Genomic DNA, 22,648 nt, shown 5'->3' with positions numbered 1-22,648 from the left:
AGAACAGAGACTGCTGAATATATTTCATCAGACCATACGTTCATGCCAGTGATCTTTGCAGTGAGTTCAAGGTTCAAATTCGGACATAAATACACGAGGTAACTCGATGCGTTTGATTGGCACCACTTTTTTTGAAGTTGGGCTTATGTGATGAGGCTGGAACGGTGAATAAATCACATCTGGACGTACTCCTGATTGACTCCCCTCACATAAACTGAAAATCACCACCACTCAGCAGATTCACCTCGTTTGAATTGGATGGGGTGCTGATGTTAGCCAGTCAGCACTTTGACAGTCTTGAAAGTCATTCAGTTTAACTAATTAAATTCAGTTTGAAAAAAATATATATATTTGCAAGAAGAGAAAGGGCATATTTTTGTATCCTAAACATCAAGTATAGAAAATGAACCAAAAAATGCTGTCCATGTAGACGTAAAATTCACTTTATATCTATGAAGTCAATCTTGATTAGAACAATTATAAGTGAGGTATAACAAGTTTGATTGTGTGAAGTCAAGCATTAATCTGAATACAAGCTTTCTGCAGCTGGCGGAGGCATTTTTCTTAAATTGGTGTTTGAAGTTTATAGTTTTATTTTGGAGAAAAACAACACGTACATTGGAGAACTGTTTTTACAGAACAGACATACAAATGTTTACACATTTGCAAAAATTGGCAGAAAGGACATTAACCCTCCTGTTATGTTCTGGGTCAAATTGACCCGTTTCAAAGTTTGAAAATCTAGAAAAAATATTTTAAAGTACTTTTTCTGTATGAAACATTCTGTGCTTGCTTTAATTAGTGTAACCGACGTTTAAAAAAAATATGAAAAAATATCATGCACTTGCAACAACCCCCTGCAGGTTTATATAAAGATGATGTTCGGGTCAATTTGACCCGGCAGTGAAAATGGAGGTTATAAGGGATCAGAAGTGTCAAGTTTAGACCATTTCTTCCTTTGAAAACGTGAGACAATGTATTTCTTACTCCCTCCCACCATGTTTCACCCCATTTCTCACACACACACACACACACACTGTGCGAGAAATACAGATACTAATTTGACTTTGACAGGAACCTTTTATTTACGGAGAAAACTCCGCCCACACTTAGCAGGGGAGGGTTGCTTGGGAGTCCTACCAACATTACACTCTGCAGATGCAAACAACACAGCAGAATACTGTAGGACAACATGAGCAACAGAAACAAAGGATGAGGCTCTGGAGGCTCTGGAGCACATCCTTGATCACGACGGTGAAATAGAGGAGGATGTGTCTGAAGATGAAGACCATCTTGAGGTCAATTCAGATTATGATGGTACTGATTATGAACCATCAGATGAGGAAACTGATATACTTGTTCCTCCAAGTGAGACATTTGTGTACAAAATTGTGAAATACAGTGGTCATCCTCACCCAATACACATCAGCCAAGACTGTCTGCCGAAAATATTATAAAGACAAAATGTATTTGAACAAAGCACACCGTGACGACATGTCACTCGTGTGCTGTGTAGGTACAGATACACAGACACACACACACACACACACACACACACACACAGACACACACACACACACCTCGTTCATTGTGCTCATCTCTTGTTAATTTTTATAAATGTCTGTTTCTTAACACTATAAATAAACATAAATCAATATTTTCAATACAAATCCTTTTGTATTCATTTGGCTTGATTTTGAGTGAGCGGGTCAATATGACCCCGAACAGCAGAGGCGTCTCATCTCTATTTATCTACATCACCCCATGAAAAAAAGAAAGTTTCAAAATGTACAAAACATTTAGAAATAAATGCATGTTATGGTAAACTAATGCAATTTATATCTAGGTTTTTCCAAAGTACCTAAAAAATGTTTGAACATGTATTTTTCATGAAAACGAGTGAGCTATCCTAATTGAACTATGATCTATGGAGGGGTGAACAACTCCATTCCACTAAATACTGATTGAATTGTTAGTAATGGAGTTGGTGATGAGGTACAAACTATATTTATTAGGATTTTTTGGTTTCTGACCACTTTTGGATGATTAAACATGCACCGGGTCAATTTGACCCGTGAACATCATTGCTGTACCTAAGAAACGAACATAACAGGAGGGTTAAAGATGGAGAATGTAAAAAGAAAAAAAAAGAATGCGCAAAAAGCCCCACATTCTAGTTTGAGATGTGCATAGAAATATATACTGATTCGTCCAAAAGAACAGGAATAACTGAGTAATAAATGAGTTCTTTGTGCAAGTGGTATTTCCCTATTAAATCAGAAAATGAGTCCTTTAAAAACTGGAGGAGGACAAGCTCTGGAGTGGAGGGTTTTAGTCACAGAGCTTGACATTTTTTCATGAGTCTAACATTAACCAAACCTGGGGCGAATTGAGATTTTAGTCAGTTGAGGTAACTGACGAGTTTGTTTTCTCTCCAGGGAGTAAAACAAACATCACCCGTTTAATATTAGTCGCCAAACCTTTAACAATTTTACTCGTCCAGACCTAGACTACGAAGCAAAGTTTGTCACATGACAACCTTGTGAAGAAGTGATGTGTGCAATGAACTTCTTCACACTTACAGAACATCATCTGTGTTTCAGAGATTTGTCCCTTTTTTTATGAATGTGCTACGCTGCCGTACCTTCCCATACAATCACACTGCACTTATTTTTTCCTGTGGTTAATGTCATAAATTGAAACAAAACAACACCAAAATGTTATGCTATTTTATTTAACAGTTTATCAATTTATTTTTTAATAATGTTATGAATCCTGTTAAGTGGCATAAAAGTGGCGTCAGATTTACAATAACGGGGTAAACACAGGAAGGAACGCTTTTCTGTAAAATGCAGATGTTGAAAATCCAAAGACTTTTTAATATATTTTTGTCTACTGTTTGTCTTGTGACTGGCTATTATAGTCTGCCTTCTTCTTGGTTTTAGGTTGTCTCTGTGTGTGTGTGTGTGTGTGTGTGTGTGTGTGTGTGTGTGTGTGTGTGTGTGTGTGTGTGTGTTGAGCTAAGTCTTTTGGAGTTTCTGGAGGTCTTGATCTCTTGGTGTTGAGAACCGGTACTCTCTCTGTCAGCATTTGAATGGGGAGGAGAGGAGAAAGTGTGACTGTGTGTGTGTGTGTGTGTGTGTGTGTGTGTTGGTGAGGGTGGTGGTGGTGGTGTTTGGGTGGGGGGGGTTGGTGTATCGTCACCACCACTCCTAGTCGTGACTCACAGTGTACAATGGTTTTCACTCCTCTCTCCGAAACCTTTATTTATTTTTAGCTGAGCAACGTTTTATATGACCAAACTGTGGGCCTGCACACAAGATGACACACACACACACACACACACACACACACACACACACACACACACACACACACACACACACACACACACACTCAGGAAAACATGTGATGCGCAACATACTTCCGTTCATCTACACACTCCTATTTCTTTCCGTCAGTCATAGTGGTCAAAATGATTTTTTGTTTTGTTTTACACACCAAAGTTTACATTTCTAAGATGTCACAGTGAATGTGTGTGTGTGTGTGTGTGTGTGTGTGTGTGTGTGTGTTTGTCTGCAGTCCGTCCCTCCATTGTCTTTGCATTGTCTGCTGATAACTGAGCCTGATGATGTTGGAACAGATACGGTAGACGTTTCTTACACGGCTTTTTGCTGTTTGATCAACTGACTCTCATGTCAACCAGCAGGAACAGACTCTGGAGTTTGGTGACTTTGGATAATATCTGCTGATGAATACATCGTGTTTCTGCCGTACTGCTTAAAAGCTATTTTTAAGTTGTTGTGGTCCAACATGCAAAGAGCTGAAACGAGTTACATGAATGAATACCTTACTTCAAGTGAGGAACAAACACGAGAAGACGTAGATTACCAGTAGGCGTCAGTGGTTTGCAGGTGATATCTAATGCCACATATCAAATCATGTTTGAAATCTTTTCTGATCTGAGCAGTGAGGCAATAGGAAATATGAATCTTAAACCCCAACAAAATACAAGATATAAGTTGCTGCACAAGCCCAGTTCAGACTCTCCTTAATTTGAAAAACATCAAATAAATCATTGTTTTAAATGAGACTTAAAACTACACAGATTTATTGAACAACAGCAAAACACTTTACTTCAACGTAAAATGCTGATAGTTAATATTTTCCGGCAGTTTTTCTGGACAGCATTTTGCTCATAATGACAAGTTAAATGTTGGGCTTCTGTAAACTCGCGTACTTGACTGAGTTTCAGTTTAGTTTGGATCAGAAAACCTGCTGGTGATGAAAATGTAGCATTTCGCTTTTTTTGGGCAAATTTCTATCAGTTCTATCAGTTTGATCTCTTCTGTTTAGTTTCAGTACCGACTCTCCTCAGTCTCACTTAGTGGTATCTAGTCATGCAGGGAGTTTTGGGTTCTCCACCGCATTATACAATGGAGGTAAATGGAATTGTGTTTGTGTTGCTCGCAGCATTGATTACTCATAATAATAATAGGAAAATCAACATTACTGTACGATTGTTCACAATTATTCTTTGGGCAACCCAGATTAAATAGAGCATTGTACACTGGAAGCCCTCTTTGATGCTGATTATTTTTATTTTTAATATTTTCATTGCTCCAGGAGAAACAAAATCCCATTCACCTCCATTGTTATCGGCAAGCATGGAGTCAGAAATCACAAACACTGACATCTCAAAGGCTGAACAAATAATAATAAAACATCTGCATGGCTAGAGATTTGAATTTGGGTGAACTGACACTTTAAAGTGGTATCCTCCTCCAGGGCTAAATGTATGAACGCTACATATGACACATTTTATTGTCATGATGTCTGACGATCTGAAAAAAATGTTTGCAAAGCCAGACCTGAGCTGGACTCAAATCTGTGTGTTCATCCAGATGGTACATTTTTTTAATAAAAAGTCATGCAAACAAGCCGTGAACATAAAACACATCATAAATACAGGAAGTGCTTACATCACCAAATGTGAAAGCAGTGGTATCAAACCTCCTGGGAGTATAGAATAAGGTTTATCAGGCTGAAAAGAAACTTTTGTTGAGATTAAGAAAAAACATGAATTATCTTGAAAAAAAACAAAAAAAACAAACGACCTGGTTTATTTGGTGAAACCCATGGTTACCATGGTAACAACAAGCCCAGTTTAATGCTTCATCACTCTGTAAGCAGCTGCTTTGTCAGAAATAAGAGCAACTGGTGTGTCGGTTTACAGTGCAGCCAAACCACTTCACGCAACTTTAATGCAGAAGTCTGTGGAAAAATAAATGCAACAGCGACATGATGAGTAGTGAACGGCTGAACAGTGAAGTTGGTCACTCGCTGAGGAATCGGAGGTGTGCAGCCTGCAGCTCCTCATCTAACGGCTCACTGTGGCTGCTCCTTCTTACAACACTCCCTTGAAAAGTATCAAGCGATCCGCAAGACGAAGAAATGCCCAAAATGCCCATTGTCTCGTTTTTTGTCAACACATTTTTTAAATGAGCTGTTTTCAAATACATGTTTTGTGTGTATGCGTCACAGTAGAAGCCAACATCGTGTTTTGTTTTGTTTTTAATTCCTTTAATGTGAAGCAGCTGCAGTAGAAATATTGTGTTTGCATTTAGCAGTAACAAAGTAAGGAACATAAAAAGAATAAAATAGAAAATAAAGTAAAGTAGAAACAGCTCTGACAGGCTGTAAAGAGTGACAGTAACACTGATATCAGTTAGATAATTCCATCATTTCTTCATATCACCCATCACGCACCTCCATTCATTTCTTGCAAATCTCTCATGTTCCAGCCCGGCTCAAAGGTTGCAACATAAACGGGAGACCAGACGAGTGATAAGCATATCTATTTAAAGAATGCATTAACTAAACAAAACCAGCACGGAGAGTCAGTAATCAGTGATGTCAGCATGTGCGAAAATGTGTGAAGCAAACAAAACAAAACAGCAGCCGTGTCAGCCAAAGAAGAGAGAGATCCAAGTTCAGGTGTGGAGATGTCATAGCTGGAACCACACCTGGCTCAGGTGTGGCTCATCAGCTGACGATCAACACCCTGAAAGACAACGTAGAGCCAGGACACAGACCCCTAGTGGAAGGGAGGGGTCATCACAATAGGCAATCAAAATCCAAAATGGCGGACTCCGCCACTAACAATAAAAACGACTTTATAGAGAAGTATTTACATTGACTTGCTTTTGCAGTAACATAGAACATACAAGAAGCTGAAGTGATGAAGTAGAAGAAATGCACTATAGTACCAACTGCAACCAACCCGTTCTCACCCCCCCCCCCCCCCCCCCGTGAGTTGATTAACGCAGCTTCAGTGTCAGACACCAACGACCATTTAGTGTGAGTATGCAACGCATTCACCCTCAGCAATTTGGGAAGCAACGTATCATCATACAACAGTTTGTATGATATGTTACGGAAAGTACCTCCTCATTTTTAATGCTTTTTCTTACGAAAGTCCAGCAATGCCTGTCAATTTCTGCTCTTTACATGCACACTGTCTTTTCAAATGAACTTCCGTCTTCACATGAAACAACTTAGTTTGGTTTAGGCAATAAAACCACTTAGTTATATTTATCAAAAGATTGTGGTTTGGTTTAAGATAACTACGGAAGTGCCATTACTTAATTAAGGAAGTTATGTGACAAATACATCATGGTTGACGTCTCGTTTCACACGGGGTGCAATTAACGGTCTTCTGGTTGAAAGACCAATTTTTTGTTTGACCCATCCACCTCTCCTGCCGCCCGCTTTGTGTGGTCTTTTGCGGCCTTCATACTTCCTGGTTCAGGATTATATACAAATTGATTTTGTGAGATATCTACGAATTACAGCGCATTCGCTTCTGAGAACTGCCTGCCTGCAGTAGAAGTTAGTTCGGTTTTTCCTACACATGACTTAGTCGTTTTGTTGCCTACACCTAACTTCCTGCGGGAAGTTTATTTTGAAAAGACTATGCATATACGAACAAATGTTGACACGTCGTCACTGAGATGTGCAAAACCGACACTTGAGGAGTACGAAGAGCGTCATAGTTTACAGCTTATTGACACTGACCAATCCATGTTCTTTGATGCATCGGTGTGAGAATCACTCTCATCTGATCCATTCGTCTTCATCATGCTTGGATATTTTTTAAATAATTTCTTGCTTTCCTTTTGTCTTTCACCCCCCAAATGTTCTTCTCCTCATCCCTTGTCTCTTCCCCTGTCTCTAAGTTTCTGCCTCACTTGTGATTATTCTCTCTCCCCTCCTCTCTCATCTGTCTCTCCCCCTCACTCCATCTTTATCCTCCTCTCTCATTCACTCCGACTCTCTCAGGGCCCGAGGTGAGGATTGACTGAGGGGAAATCCTGACTGACTGAAACCCGGCTGATGAGTTCTCCTCTTCCTCCTCCTCCTCTCCACCTCGAGGACTTTTCTCTTGTCTTCTCCCTCTTCTTCGTCACTGCTTTCTCCTCCTCCTCTCCAACCTGTGCATCTGCTTCTCCCCCCTCAACCTTCCCCCCCATCATGTTGTAGGATTAAGGTACATCCACTCTTCCCCTGTGGAAGGTCTCACTTAGATACACACATGTGATGTGGCTGACTAAATGTGACACACAGACTTTAGTCTCCACCTTCAAAAAAAACATTTTCATAGAAACATGTTAAATGTTAAAAATGTGACAATCACAAAATACAAAAAAGAGACACAAAGACAGAAGAAGAAATGTTTTAAATGTGTTAAAACTTTTCTGGAGATTGGACATCATCAACCAGAGGACATGTTCCCAAAATGTTGTTAACTCTGCTTCTAGATAAGGCATGGGTACTTTCATCACAAGTCAAATTTACAGAATAATGGATTTTCTGTTGATGTAGCAGGTTACTAAACTTTAAGTGTTGAATCGAGATACATTTAGAGGATATACAATGTTTTATCTGATAAATTCCCGGAGCCCTTGTTTTGAAAACATGAAAAATGATGGTGTGGAAATGACTAGCATTTTCTTTATTTGACTGTTGGTTATTCTGTTTTGTTGTTGTTCTCTAAAAGTAAAAAGTAAAAAGTACAATATTTACCTCTGAGATGTAGTGGAGTAAAAAGTACAATATTTACCATTGAGGTGTAGTGAAGTAAAAAGTACAATATTTACCATTGAGATGTAGTGGAGTAAAAAGTATAATATTTACCTCTGAGATGTAGTGGAGTAAAAAGTACAATATTTATCTCTGAGATGTAGTGGAGTAAAAAGTACAATATTTACCATTGAGATGTAGTGGAGTAAAAAGTACAATATTTACCTCTGAGATGTAGTGGAATAAAAGTACAATATTTAACTTCGAGATGCAGTGGAGTAAAAAGTACAATATTTACCATTGAGGTGTAGTGAAGTAAAAAGTACAATATTTAACTTCGAGATGTAGTGGAGTAAAAAGTACAATATTTACCATTGAGATGTAGTGAAGTAAAAAGTATAATATTTAACTTCGAGATGTAGTGGAGTAAAAAGTACAATATGTACCTCTGAGATGTAGTGGAGTAAAAAGTACAATATTTAACTTCGAGATGTAGTGGAGTAAAAAGTACAATATGTACCTCTGAGATGTAGTGGAGTAAAAAGTACAATATTTACCATTGAGATGTAGTGAAGTAAAAAGTACAATATTTAACTTCGAGATGTAGTGGAGTAAAAAGTACAATATGTACCTCTGAGATGTAGTGGAGTAAAAAGTACAATATTTACCATTGAGATGTAGTGAAGTAAAAAGTACAATATTTACCCCTGAGATGTAGTGGAGTAAAAAGTACAACATTTATCCCTGAGATGTAGTGGAGTAAAAAGTACAATATTTACCATTGAGATGTAGTGGAGTAAAAAGTACAATATTTACCTCTGAGATGTAGTGAAGTAAAAACTACAATATTTAAGTTCGAGATGTAGTGGAGTAAAAAGTACAATATTTAAGTTCGAGATGTAGTGGAGTAAAAAGTACAATATGTACCTCTGAGATGTAGTGGAGTAAAATGTACAATATTTACCATTGAGATGTAGTGGAGTAAAAAGTACAATATGTACCTCTGAGATGTAGTGGAGTAAAAAGTACAATATTTACCATTGAGATTTAGTGGAGTAAAAAGTATAATATTTACCTCTGAGATGTAGTGGAGTAAAAAGTACAATATTTACCATTGAGATGTAGTGGAGTAAAAAGTACAATATTTACCTCTGGGATGTAATGGAATAAAAGTACAATATTTAACTTTGAGATGCAGTGGAGTAAAAAGTACAATATTTACCATTGAGATGTAGTGAAGTAAAAAGTACAATATTTAACTTCGAGATGTAGTGGAGTAAAAAGTACAATATTTACCATTGAGATGTAGTGGAGTAAAAAGTACAATATTTACCATTGAGATGTAGTGGTGTAAAAAGTACAATATTAAACTGCGAGATGTAGTGGAGTAAAAAGTACAATATGTACCTCTGAGATGTAGTGAAGTAAAAAGTACAATATTTACCATTGAGATGTAGTGGAGTAAAAAGTACAACATTTACCCCTGAGATGTAGTGGAGTAAAAAGTACAACATTTACCATTGAGATGTAGTGGAGTAAAAAGTACAATATGTACCTCTGAGATGTAGTGGACTAGTGTTTAGTGGCGGATTGCAAACCACCTTTATACCGCCACCTAGCTACTGGGTCGGGAGTGATATCAGTCCAATCCAAAGAGTGTAACCAACTGAATTTAGTGACGCAATGGTGACTGGGTCCACCACACTGTCAGAAAGTAAATTGACATTGATTTGCACTCATAGAACTTTGTTTAAAGAAATAGAGTTGTCAGTTTTTTTTATACTTTTAGAGAAAAAACCCTAATACAAATCAATGCCAAATTGTATTTCCTAGTAAAGTGAGTTAATCTCCTCTTCAGCCTGTTTCATTCACAAACATCAGCAGCATATTTTACTGCAGCAGATAATGTGATTGAACTCTTTGCGCTGAAAAAGCAGGTTGAGCTTTGTTGATGGTTCCAATCTCAATGCTTCTTGGTTCACAGAGTTCACCGCCCACGTAAGCTTAATTCACTCTGAGTCCATGTCCTGTTTCTGCCCTAATAAACGCTGCAAGGTTCTATCATCTTGTCACACTAATGGAAAATAAGAAGATATGCAAAATGTTTCACCACCTCCAGCAGCATGTTCAACGTTCTTTGACATTATTATAGAATTCATTGATTTCTCACAGTGGGTGCCAACGAGTTTTGAAACCAAAATCAAAAATATTTAAAAAAACAGTTTTTAAGCATGAGGCAGTATTTAGTACATGTACATGGAATGTTAGACTTGATAATATGTACGATAAATTAGAAATTCAAAAATTGCAAAAAATATTTTTTTCATTTTCATAAAATGTGTCATGTTTCTTTTTCTTTTTTGTTTTCACAGGACTTAGCGGATGCAGTTCCACAGCATTGAAGCAACGACAACACGCGACGGTCTGTGTTTTCTTACCTCGACTGCAGGTATGATGACAATAGAGCTTCATGTACGACAGATAATAAGAGAATGTTTTCCACGCAGTAGCTTAACCAATGGCACAAGAGCAATACGTGTGCAAGAGAGTTTTTTTGCCCTCTCGTTCACGGCCATTGTCAGTTGCAGGGCTTGTTATTTACGGTATTTTGACTGTTTCTTTTCTCCACCCACATTAAACGAAGACCCGCCCTACTTTGCCTCTGATTGGCTTATTGCCTTGTTTGCAGAATTTGTTGCGTTTATTGCCGATGAACACGATTGGTCGAAGGTTGGTAGGGTTATGGGGAAAAAATATTTTTTAAATGATTTGTTTTATGTTTGTGTTACCTATACGAATGAAACATAAATTACATATCCGTTGGAGATTTTATTCATATCAAAAAGGTCTCCGACCCCTGATCTATGCAGTTACAAACTAAGTTACAAACTAACTTTTTGTTTTAAAAGTTTACCTTTAAGAATAACTGCAATGTTACTCATCACAGAAGCACGATGATCTCCCACAGATGATAAAATGATTGTAGATTTAACAACACATTGTTTTCTGTCCGCTTTTTCTAACTAGCATCCCAGTATTCAAAAGAAATACTACAGTACCCATGAGCCTCATTAGTAGTTGCTGTGTAGACGATGCCAGAAGAAGGCATGAATGAGAGTTATAACATATTCAACAATTTTCTTGACGGATTGATAAAAAAATTGATTGAGAATTTTTGAAAGTGAATAGATTTAAACTGATGATTGTACAGGATTGATTGGTATCAGTGTTTTTTGCTGCAGTGCTCCTTGTGGTTATCTCATACAGCTCATCTATTGTCTGGTACCTTTGACTTTTTATCAATGAATCCAATGTTTTCAATGGAGTTGCTCCTTGTTTCTGCTCACTATTCAACCAGGAGAGTTTCATAGGCAACCACAAGTTAGGAGCTTAAATGACAAGTAACCAAATATTGTTTATCCTAAAAAAAGAAACACATTTTTACATCGATGACACTGGGCACTTCATGTACAAATGTTTATTTGAACACACCAAAGTATAAATGAAATATCACTAACTAAATATCATGTAGCGTCTGTAGTTCTTCTCGTGTTTATGGTTTCATGTATAAGTTAAAAAGACCAAATGAACCCCCAGACACTAATATCTCCGTTCAGAATATTCCTAATTGAGGCTTTATTATTTGCTCCCTTTGTATGAAAATAACTTACAGTGGATCAACAGTGGATACAGTTATTTGAACTGTTTTATATCTTTGTGGTGAAAGACAGAAGGATGTAACAACTAATTTGACAATTTAGAATCAGGAGCTGATTCTTAATTTTTTTCACACGAAAGTCGATATTTTACAGCAAAGCATGGAAACGGGCGTACCTGTTATTTTGCTGAGCTCTGCACCAAAATATCAAGTGGTGGCATGGTGTGGTGTGGTGGCGGCACATTTCCGGACGGAAGTGTCGTGCAGTATGTGTGTGTGTGTGTGTGTGTGTGTGTGTGTGTGTGTGTGTGTGCGTGTATATGTGTGCGCTACCGGAGGGCAAAATGCCATGTCAGTTTGGATCGGAGGTTCCAGTTCTCTGCCAGGATGTCCTGACGCAGACTCCCCCCTCCTGGTTATGACAGCATCTCTCCATACTTTTACCCCAGATGTACTGTATATATTGACTTTGAATGTGACCCATGTACTTGGTATTTCACCTTCGCACACACACACACACACACGCACACACACACACACACACACACACACACACACACACACACACGTTTTAGGTGTATGAGTCAAAAGAAAGCAGCTGGCTCGCCCCATAGGCGGTGTTGGAAAATGATTCAGGAAAGTGGGAAGCAGGGAAGGGAAGGTTTGGTAAGAGGTAAGTAACTCTGTGACCCCTGACGCAGAACACACACACACACACACACACACGCACACACACACACACTTATACAGAGAGATAAAACACACACAGCAGTGTGTGTCCGGACGTCATCAGTGGTGTGAGAGCTGCCTCTGTGGCTCTGTAGACGTAGGTGAGTAAAGCATCACAGCAGCCCATTTAATTCAGACACACACTTTCAAATATAAATAGATAATAGTCTATTTCACATTCATCATATTTGCGCACACACACACACACACACACACGTCAGATGGTTGAATGTATTTTCTGGGATATATTTGTCGTGCGCTGTTAGTCAAAGCATCATTAGACAGGCTTATAAGAATACACGTATAAACATATAAGTACGTTTAGGACTAAGAATAGTTTGTTCGGTTTGCGGCTATTACTTCAAGTCCAAGTGTTTCTGAACCGTCGATGCAACAAACAACTTCTAATTAAGTTGTTTCACTTGACTTTTAATTTAGTCAATTCAAACTATAAAGAAAAACTGAAACTGTTTATACGTTATACCTTAAATTATTTGAATGACTTTATAGTTATTCTTTTTAAATATTCAACAAGAGCCTTTCATGAACAAGTTGAATCGAAAGTGACTCCAAACTCTGTTCCTCACTTTGTCTTAACTGTAAATGGACACACACACACACATACACACGTATGTACAAAAAAAACACATACGGTGACATGCGCACACTCACACAATCTCACAATCTCACACACAATCTCACACACAATCGTCAGGAATACACAATTTCACAACTAAATTCTCACTCGTATGCTGACGCACTCTTGTTAACACTCTCTGACTCACACACACTTTTTTTTTCTTCTTGATCTTTATGCACTGACTGACACACACACACGCACACACACACACACACACACACACACACACACACACACACACAGTGCAGTTATTAATAAACAGTCTTGTTCAAATTGTTTATTGTAAACATGTTTTCATCATTTATTTGCCTTTTTTCACCCCACTTATGTTTTTAGGTAAATAATATTTATGAACGCAAACATTTATCATTTATTGCAGTCTAAATAAGAAAGTTATACTGCCGTGTTTTACTGATCATCTACTTCTAAAAACTGAATTAACGCTCTTTTGGATGAGATTTAAATTTTCCATTGAGCAATTTCATTTTGCTCTTTAACATTTTGATAAATCCATGTGAAGCTCATTTAAAGTTATTATTAATCACTATTGAATTTGTCTTTTGGTTTTTATGTGTTTTGAGGTTATTTATTGAACATCTGGCTCTGAAACTGGTGTCAACACCCCAAATATAAAGAGTGGAATTTTCTTTTAGGACACAAAATACAATGAAAAAACATTTTATGAAAACCCTGAATCAGTGTGCCTTTTTAGAAACGCCTTCATTTTTTTAATGTGAGCATAATAAAATGCAATAGATATTAATATGTACAGTATGTAAGACAGATATGGATTTTCTTCTGTGGAGAGCAAAGAAAGGTTCTGCATTTTAGAAAACACAATTAAAAGTTTAATCGTCCAAATTACTTTGTGTACAAAGCAGTTTTCCTCGTGTATCAGACACCACATGAAAACATTAGTGTTGTTGTTACTTCTGAAGTATTATTTTTAAAAGGATTCACTGCCGTGTCTCCACAACCGAAGCCCACAGATTGAAAGCAAAGTGTCAAGTCTGATCCGGAGCCTGAAATACACGTGTGGTGATTCAAAGTGCTCTCATTTTAATAATGTGATTATTTATCTCAAGTTTCTCACTGAAACTTTAAAACTAAAAGTCTGGATCATGCAGTAACAGATTCAAAAAAATGATATAAACATTTAAAAAAATAAACATTAAGAAGTCATAATTAACCTCTACATTTTCAAACGTCCACTTAACTTGAATGTTTCGTCCTCGGTCCGAGTTGTTTTGAAGCGTGGATCCAACAACCTTTTTCTGACATTTCTTATGTGCTGGAAGTCTTAACATGTTGAAGAATGGAATGAATCGGTTCCATTTATGTTCTGTTTCTATTTCCTTGCCGGATGTTGAACTGTGGGACCAACATAAACATGATTACACAGTTAAGTCATATCTGCTGCTGCTGACATACTGAATATTTAATAACACATCACACGTCTCTCCTCCCTCCTTCAGATGATCTCTTGATTGTTTCAGGTTGATTTTTCTCACTTCTTCGTCCTCTTAGTTTCTCTGACGGTCCAGATGAGAGAAGATCTGAGTGAGCTGCAACATAAAGGTCGAGGTTGTTGCAAACACGACTCAGGGCTTTAGATTAGATTAGAGATGATAAGACGGTAAAGAACAGCACTTTTTGCGGCAAAGATGCCAGTACAACGTTATCTATCATAATGGCATGAAGGAAACTAAAAGAGAGTTTAGAAATTACTATTATTAGAAAATCCTCGCCAAATCTATGCCGTCATCCACTTCTTCAGGGAGAGAAAGAAGACTTTAAGTGGCCAGTTATCCCTTTAAGTCACATCAAACACTCACTGTTAATTGTCAGCTATTTAACAGAAAAGTTCAAAAGGCGTTGACGGACTAAGTTTGTATAATTCTGTCTTCTTAAAGTCACAGCGAAATGGCAGTTAGAGCATCTTTAGTTTCAGTTTTGTGATGAACTGTTTACCTCCACACAGACACACACACACACACACACACACACACACACACACACACACACACACCTCTCTGTGTGTTGGATCAGGTTGCATGAATATTAGACAACAACCACAGTCTTTGGGAGTGTAAACAAAGCAAACACACATGAACGCCTCTCACTGGGAACACTGCTACCAACACTGTATAGCTAAAGGTCAAGTGTGGTGATTTACATGTTGGGCTAGTCCCCCCACGTCACATTTGATTGAATACATTTATGTAACCGTCCCGTCAGGAAGAAGAAAAGAGTGATTTTGATATTAAAACACTCAAACAAGAGATACATGAAGGACACAGGATTAGAGCATGGGAAATGTATTTTTCATTTCACTATTTTCATTCAAACAATTAGTTATTCATCTGTTTTCAACATTTAGAGTTTCGGTTTTACTGTGTGAATTGTGGAGAGAGTAAGTGAATTAAGGGAATATTTTACTATATTTTATTTTTAGCAGTACACGCTGCTTTCAAACACACTGGAGGTTACATTTTCACTGGGTTTTTTGAACATTTTTACTTCAGAAGCAGTTGAATGTGAAAGACAGTTCTCATCTGTTTATTTTGGGGTGTTTTAATCCTTTTATTCTCTCTCCTTCGAGTTGTGAGTTGTGATAGGAATTTTGAGAATGACATATGTTTGTTTTCTGTTTCATAGAACAATGAAGAAGCTGAAATTGATTCTATAGAGAGAGAAAAACAATCTATTTCAAACCTGTTCAATACATAGTTTCAGTTATTAATATAAAAAGTAAATATCAGTCAGTCTTAGATGTCTTTCCACATCATCATGACACGTTACATTTTGTACAGTTACAGATTTAAAGTTTTTGCATCTGTGGAGAGCTCAAAATGTGATAAAACTAAAGAAAGTATCATTAATATGGACAGCTGATTTCTACATGCAGCTAAACGGTTTTACTGCTAAATATGTCCTTTAATCTGACATGGTTAATGAAAGAAAAAGATGTTTAAACAAATTTAAAAAAACAGTGAGAAATCCAGTTAAAAAACTAAATTCAACTAACAACCTTAAGAATCACTTTGTGTGTGTTTATCACTGGGGCAAACAGACACATTCATTTAGCCCACGGCTTTTGTTTTCTCACTCATTTTCATTCATCTTTCCATATTTTCACAAACAGCACATCAGTTAGTGTGAGGAAGGAAAAGAGGAAGCAGCACTCCGATATTTTAGGAAACTATCTTCATCAGTGTTGTTGTTTTTTTTTTAGCACAATCAGTCATGTCACACGTTAGGGAGTGAAATATAGAAAAGATGTGAAAACATTTACAGCAGACTGTGTTGATTACATCATATGTTTAATATCAGTGGAGCTTTTGTTAGCTTTTATTATACAGCTAATTGAATAATGCACAAAAACAATGTCTGCAGAGTTTCTTCCTTTTCAACATGCAACAACATGTTTGCAACTTTAAATACACTTTAATATATGAAAGCACATATTTGTTTGATTCCAAAACAGCAAACAAAATCTTTTTTTAAAATGTCAGCGTGTGTGTGTGTGCGTGTGTGTGTGTGTGTGTGTGTGGACTAAATTGAACAAACTCTTTGTCAAGATCACTGGTAAAGCAATATAATTCACAATGTTTCATCAAATACAAACCGTTCATTTATTTTGATACATATTGTCTAAAGTGAGTGATAAATTAGACTTTATTTTCCTTCAACCCTTCAATGATAGCAGAGTCATGATCAGTTCTGTATTGTCTTTTACAGTCCAAACATGTGTAATATTGATGACGTGTCCCAGAAATGTAGGAATAATCTGCAATAATCTGCAATTATGATATTAGTCAGACACACACACAACTGTGTAACCAAACGTAACAAATGTGTGGGTTTATAGTGAATGTAAATGTGTGTGTTTCATCTAACCGAGACCAACACAGTATCACAGCAGTTTGTGAATGCTGACACACACATAAAGGCAATAAAAGTCTGTAGACTTCTTAAAAAACTTGTTTAAAGATACGTTCTCAAAGTCAAGTGTACATTTTGACTCTAGAAGTAGTTTAACTTGGAAGGAAAATGTTTGCTGAAAGGTTTATTTTATGGTGTTTTAACCTTTTTCTGTGTTTTAAGCCCTTCTATCTTCTCTGTTGTAGAGGTGGGAAAGAAAAGAGCGAAGATCAGGGAGGAAGCTGTTTGAGATTTATATATAAAACAATATCTATTATTTTGATTCAAAATGTATCAAAGAAAATATCAATATAATGTCACTGACACTGTACAGCAGCATTTTAAAAGGATTCTCTCAGACAAAAAGACTTAAGATCTATATATCTGCATCCAGGCGGGTTCACTCAATCAGCTGGTTTGTCAATACAGTGAAATGATTATAATAATAATCACAGCAAATGTGTCTTTGTAGCCGTCATCCAAGTAAAAGTTCACCTCACAGATCGTGAAGGTAAACAACTCTGAGACAGGAAAGAGTCACACATCGAGTGTCTGAGTTGAGCAGATACTTGTGATACTGGGCTTTAGAAATAGAACTTCACTTGACTGAATACACTACTTTATACTATAAAAGAGTACAAATTAAAAGCAAATAAGGAAAAGATTTTCCAAATATACAAATAATTTCAATCAATTCCCTTTTTGTCAATCCATCTATTTAATTCAACTCATCATTCAGTTAATTCAGAGACAAAAGAAACAAAAGAAAAATAACTTTTGATCAACAACAGTCTTACTCCGTCTCAAACTTCCTCCTGACCTGCAGCTGTGCAGCACTCTTTCTCCAACTCTCATGTTGGTACGGTAAACAATTTTAATGGACCGTCGTGTGTGTGTGTGTGTGTGTGTGTGTGTGTGTGTGTGTGTGTGTGTGTGTTTGAATGATACAGAGAGAGAGAGCCTGCATGTCGTTGTGTGTGTGTGTGTGTGTGTGTGTGTGTGTGTGTGTGGGGGGGGGTGTTCATGCACTTATAAACTTCTGGATGTGTGTGTGTGTGTGTGTGTCTGTGCAGATATGGCCAGATGTTTTTCTTGCTTTTACAAACAATATTTGTCCGTCTGTTACATCAACGGGGTTATTTTTGGACACACATTACATCGCTGAGACGCTGCCGATTGATGTGAAGTCAAACGTTTACAGATAAAAAAAAATACTCTCACATGATCCTTAATTGGATGACGATAATTTCTCTTGTCTTTTTTTTAATTGTCTCACCACCTTATGTAGCAAGTCGATTCAGGTGATGTTCATATATAACTGGTGTTAAATTCAATGATTCTCTTCTTCTTAATGATTTTTTAAACTTTACAGCTTTACAAATACTTTAATTTTAGAGAAAACTGTATTTTACTTGATACATTTTCAGAGTGGGTGCTGACTACTGTGACTGTTTCACATTAAATGCTTCAAACTTGCCCAATTGTGGGAAAATAAAGACAAATTCAAATTTGAATCTGTCAGCTAGAGACACATCTTTGCCCGTCATAAAGCATGTTTGACCACGGATGAAAACAAAGAGAGGTAACGATAAGCTCTTCCAGTACAATATTTTTTTTAATTCTCATGGATTTTTTTTTAAAAGCTACTACGGTCAGCATTTGTGGATTGAAGCTGCTGATTGATTTGATTGAATACTTTTAAATGAAATTGTTTCGATGCCAAAAAATGTCATTTATCAGTGTCTCCCACATGATGTGTATCCAGTCATTCAACAGCAGCAGCTTCACCGTCATAAGTCACATAAGTCAGTCTCTCTGAAGACACTTTTAGAAGTTTCTTTTTGTTGAAAAAGATCATCACAGCTAACAGAGAAGACGTTCACTGGCAGAGTCCTTACCTGCTGGACAAAATCACTGTACATTAAATGCATTTGAATCATTTTAAGAGTGTACAAACTAAATTAGATTTTTTTTTAAACTATTATAACTTTGAGAAAGTCAAATCTTTCTTCAACAAACATGAAAACAAAGAAAGGAAAAGTAAAACTCATTTAATAAATACCACATTTAAAATATTATTTCACAACTGTTGTGAAAAAAAGAGGCAGTTTTAAATGCCTGACCGGCTTTATTTGATCATCATACTTTTCTAATGCACCAAAAAAAATATTGTTCTTCACAATAATCCTTCAAAACAAACGTTAAAACAGACAAAAGCTACAAATGCAGGTGAAATCAGATTCTCTGTGCTTTGCTTTGACCTCCCTGATGTTTATTCAAACATGGATAAGTTATCCTTCAAGATGCAGGTCGGCCATTTTGTTGTGACCACTCATTGAGTCTGCAGTCATGCATGCGAGTTCTTCTGATGAGGCATAATTGAAGCATAGCGTCATTAGCGCAGACGTTTACGGCGTCTACGCGTGTTTCTTCTCCATGTAGGAGTTTGAACTGGTTCCTAAAGGCTTTCTTTCACAAGCAGTGCAGCCTCAGTGAAGCCTCCTCATGTCAGACATAAAATGGCTGAGTGTGCAGCTGAAGGCACAGAGCTGCACTCAGAGAGCTGCTGCAGAAGGGGGTTGATGTCAAACTCTTTTTAAAATGAAAATGGGTCGCTTTTTAGACAATTCTTGCAGCAAAAGAGGAGAATTAGACTGAGAGAATTATCCAACTTTGTTTTTGTAACATGTCATCCATGTTGGCATTTCTTTCATTGAGGTAATGCAATTGTGTTTACATGTAAAACTCAGTGTGCTTTAAGGTAAAACTCATAGAGCAGCAAAGACCATGTATACAGGAGAGTGAGATGAATGAAATACAAGAAAACGCTGAAAAAAAAAAAAAAAAGCACCAACCAATTCAAAAACTGTGGGACTAATGTGAGATAAATTAAGTTACAGTTTCATAAGAAAATTTCACAAGTTGATTCTTAAAATCAGAATCAGACTTTAGTCAAAAAGGAATGCGTGTACAAGGAATTTGTGTTGGGTCAGGTGTCAAGAACCACAAGATAAAGAAGAAGAAGATTAGAAAGCTTAAGAAGACACCAACAGAAGTTAAACCACACAAGTAGACAAAAGCAACACAGTTGTGTAGGTGTGTAGGTGCGTGTGTGTGTGTGAGTGTGTGAGTGAGTGAGTGAGTGAGTGAGTGAGTGAGTGTGTGTTTGTGTGTTTGTGTAGACTCTCATTTACTGTGTATTCCTGATGCCATTACCTCACTATATTTGAGTTTTTGTGTGCATCTCAAACAGTGTGTGTTTTTGACATACATTGTATAGTCTCACATGTGATATATTCTCATTCATTTACATGTGTTGAGTGTGTGAGTGAGTGTGTGAGTGAGTGAGTGAGTGAGTGAGTGAGTGAGTGTGTGAGCTAGTGTGTGAGTGTGTGAGTGAGAGTGTGAGTGAGTGTGTGAGCTAGTGTGTGAGTGTGTGAGTGAGTGTGTGAGTGTGTGAGCTAGTGTGTGAGTGTGTGAGTGAGTGAGTGTATGAGTGTGTGAGTGAGTGTGTGAGTGAGTGAGTGTGTGAGTGAGTGAGTGTGTGAGTGAGTGTGTGAGCTAGTGTGTGAGTGTGTGAGTGAGTGAGTGAGTGAGTGAGTGAGTGAGTGTGTGAGCTAGTGTATGAGTGTGTGAGTGAGTGAGTGAGTGAGTGAGTGAGTGTGTGAGCTAGTGTGTGAGTGTGTGAGTGAGAGTGTGAGTGAGTGTGTGAGCTAGTGTGTGAGTGTGTGAGTGAGTGTGTGAGTGTGTGAGTGAGTGTGTGAGTGTGTGAGCTAGTGTGTGAGTGTGTGAGTGTGTGAGTGAGTGAGTGTATGAGTGTGTGAGTGTGTGAGTGAGTGTGTGTGTGAGTGAGTGAGTGTGTGAGTGAGTGTGTGAGTGAGTGAGTGTGTGAGTGAGTGAGTGTGTGAGTGTGTGAGTGTGTGAGTGTGTGAGTGTGTGAGTGTGTGAGCTAGTGTGTGAGTGTGTGTGTGAGTGAGTAAGTGAGTGTGTGAGTGAGTGAGTGTGTGAGTGTGTGAGTAGGTGAGTGTATGAGTGTGTGTGTGTGAGTGAGTGAGTGTGTGAGTGAGTGAGTGTGTGAGTGAGTGTGTGGGTGAGTGTATGAGTGTGTGTGTGAGTGAGTGAGTGTGTGTGAGTGTGTGTGTGTGTGTGTGTGTGTGTGTGTGTGTGTGTGTGTGAGTGTGTGTGTGTGTGTGTGAGTGTGTGAGTGAGTGTATCTCAGCGTAGCATAGCAGCAGATGAAGAACCCGTCTCTCCAGTAAAGGGGAACTGTGAGGCGTCTGTCCTGTGGACCGGAGGGGTTGAGTAAAGCAGGACACCTGCGGTTTGTGCACCGCCCCAAAAGCATCGTACTCCTCTTACCTGCACTCACACAGACTGTTCTTCTATTAATTACAGTCCCAACTCCATACATGTGTTAAATATTTGCTTCAGGATATGAAAAAAACCTCATTTCTCACTGTTGGACTGCAGTACAGTATTCTCTTAGTGTTGACATGGATTGCACCCAGTTGTGTGATAGTGTGCATGCATGCCACTAAAAAGGGTGTGATCTCCATGTTTTCTCCTGAATCTCTCTTTATTTTCTTCGTCTTTGTAGGACTTAAAAGATGATTGTGAGAGGAAAGAGAGTGGGAACTAACACAGCCGATGAAGCAGAAAGGAACAATGAAGGACCGGCAGGGAGGGAGGAGGCAGTGGGACGGGCGGCAAGAGAGCTTGGATCAAAGGACACCTTTGTTTTGTCCAGTAGGACCAACCCCAGCCGGTTTGAGCGGGACACACCCGGCCTCCCCCCCCGGGCATCAGAAGCTGTCTAAAGCCAGTGTGGGAAGGTAAATGACTGTGAGTAAGAATGGGTCCAATCCCCTTTGAAACTAAACATAATCATTTCAGATGAAAACAAAAGGGTGTGCATACAGAACATTTCTAAACGTGTTTACTGTGGAATCAAGAACTTACTGTATGTGAAAACTAGAATGCAAAAAGTAGAATAGAATTGAAAATTGAAAAAACTACACTAATTGGGGCTAATATGCTGTATTGATCTTCATAACATCTGTGTCTGCAGAGGGGACAGAAAAAGTAGAATAGATGCGAAAGACAAACGTAAAGGTGGAGCAAAGAAAAGGGACGGACGGGTCAAGTTACAACAAGAACAGTTCAGAGGCCAATGAATTGTTTCAGTTGTTAAAATGATCAACGCGCTCGTGTCCTTGAATGCAGAAAGTTTTTGCTCCAGCTGGGCTTAAAAGCACACCTGCTTGTACCCGTTTTAAAAAGAAGAAGAAAAAAAACCCCACCATTCAACCATTCAGCTGCAACTCGAAAGCAGCCGAATAAGTGAGTTCAAATTAAATGAAACAATGCAAGTTGATGAATTCCCATTTCAGCTGTAGAGAGTTTTTGGAAGAGGAGCGCTGGGTGCAAACAGCACACCTGACGTGACAGCAGGTGACAATTACGGCACATTCTGGAGCAGTGTTTGAATTTTTTTTGTCACAGAAATAGCTGGATCCAGAGATTTTGTTAAATCATAATATCCTGGTCATATATATATATATATATATATATATATATATATATATATATATATATATATATATTATCACATCAGG

The 22,648-nt window shown here is 37.9% G+C and overlaps 1 long non-coding RNA gene across 3 annotated transcripts in view; it reads left to right on the top strand.

Annotated features, from left to right (window-relative positions):
* Positions 1-22,648, top strand: part of LOC137881449 (uncharacterized) — a 36,918-nt gene that overhangs the window by 7,500 nt on the left and 6,770 nt on the right. For 2 of the 3 annotated variants that reach the window (XR_011103861.1, XR_011103863.1), the window contains 3 exons: positions 7,342-7,549; positions 10,455-10,531; positions 21,631-21,875. This is a non-coding gene — a long non-coding RNA (uncharacterized lncRNA). The remainder of the gene's footprint in view (positions 1-7,341; positions 7,550-10,454; positions 10,532-21,630; positions 21,876-22,648) is intronic. The other variant, XR_011103862.1, reaches the window with a different exon arrangement.

Source organism: Cebidichthys violaceus, unplaced genomic scaffold (genome assembly GCF_023349555.1).
Source record: "Cebidichthys violaceus isolate CVI_PGR_0920_01 unplaced genomic scaffold, fCebVio1.0.p SCAF_3, whole genome shotgun sequence".
NCBI lineage: Eukaryota > Metazoa > Chordata > Actinopteri > Perciformes > Stichaeidae > Cebidichthys > Cebidichthys violaceus.
The sequence above is the reverse complement of the archived record's forward strand: the minus strand, read 5'-3'. Positions and strand labels throughout refer to the sequence as shown.